Source organism: Salvelinus sp. IW2-2015, linkage group LG20 (genome assembly GCF_002910315.2).
Source record: "Salvelinus sp. IW2-2015 linkage group LG20, ASM291031v2, whole genome shotgun sequence".
Classification (NCBI taxonomy): Eukaryota; Metazoa; Chordata; class Actinopteri; order Salmoniformes; family Salmonidae; genus Salvelinus; species Salvelinus sp. IW2-2015.
Genome location: NC_036860.1, coordinates 16,561,986 through 16,563,750, shown reverse-complemented (window position 1 = coordinate 16,563,750; position 1,765 = coordinate 16,561,986).

The window sequence follows — 1,765 nt, the reverse complement described above, 5'->3', positions numbered from 1 at the left end:
TATATGTAATATATTATCTGAGTTTTGAATCCGGCGTTGTTTCCCGTATCAATTCATAAACCATGTGCCATGGAATGGGTACATCGAAAATCTCTTCCAAACTATTTTGCAATTTATATGGCACAGCTGTCAGTTTTTTGGTCCTTAAATTAAATTGGTATATGTTTTTATTTATCACACTTTTCTTTAACCATTTATGTTCTTTAATACAGGGCCGACATACAGTTCCTTACTTTTTTCCCCTTCTACTTGCCTCTTCCATTTTTGTGGTAATGCTGCAATTAATTGGTTGTAATTTTGGGTAGAGCAGACATTTCCATATGTCTGTGTTAGCTGCATGTGTGACATAACTCCACAGTCCTATTTATGATATCATTCACAAAAATTATACCTTTTTTAAACATTTCGATAAATACAGTTTTTTTATCAATTACTATATTTGAATTTAACCACAATATTTGTTGTACTATTTGTTCCGTCCTTTCAGGTGGATTAAACTGAAATTGCAACCACTTTCTAAGGCTTGTTTAAAAAATAAGGATATTTTTGGAGATTATTTCCTTTTCAAACAACCGAAAGTGAGCAGGTGTAATCTGAATAAAGGGAAAAAGGCCCTTCTTGAACATAGGATGAGACATTCGTACCAATTTACTAGAAACCAGTTTGGATTTAAGTATAACTTTTGTATGACTGATGCCTTTAGTGAGAGGTCTAATGCTTTAATATTTAAATATTTCTCCTCCGAATTCATATTCGTTATATAATAGGCCCTTTTAATTTTATCTGGCTTGCCGTTCCAAATAAAATGGAATATTTTTTGTTCATATAATTTAAAAGCAGGTCACTAGGTGTAGGCAAAACCATAAGCAAATAGGAAAACTGTGATATGACTAAAGAGTTAATCAGGGTGATTTTTCCACAAATAGACAGTATTTTCCTTTCCATGGTAGCAGATCTTATCTATTTTTGCTAACTTTCTATAAAAATTTATTGGAGTGAGATCATTTCTTTCTTTTGGGATTTTTATACGAGTATGTCACATCTCCGTCAGACCATTTAATTGGTAAACTACATGGCAATATAAATGTGTATTTTTTAGTGATCCAATACGTATATGGTACATTTATCATAATTTGGTTTTAATCCAGAGAGGATAAAGGTATCTAATCCTCTATGAGGCCGTGGAGAGACTCTAGTTGTGGTTTTAAAGAAAACATGAATCATCAGCGTACAATGACACCTTAGTTTTTAAGCCACGGATTTCTAATCCATTAATATTAATGTTTGATCTAATTTTAACAGCTAACATTGATGGCAATAATAAATAGATATGCCGATAGTGGACAACCTTGTTTTACTCCTCTAGATAGTTTAAAATTTTCTGAGTGTAGCCATTATTTACTATTTTACACCTAGGGTTACTATACATATTTTCACCATTTTATAAGAGATTCCCCAATTGAAATATTCTAGGCATTTTATATAAACTCCAGTCGTACTTTATCAAAAGCCTTTTCAAAATCAGCTATAAAACCAGACCTGGTGTCCCCGATATTTCATAGTGTTCTATTGTTTCCAGTACTTGCCTTATATTATCTCCAATGTATCGTCCATGATAAAACCTGTCTGATTAGGATGAATAATATCTGACAAAAACTTTTTTTATTCTATGCGGCCAAGCATTTTGCTAGGATTTTTGCATCAACACACTCCGAAGCTGTAAGCAGGTCTCACATTTTGTTAATTTGGCCTGCGATGCTTCATA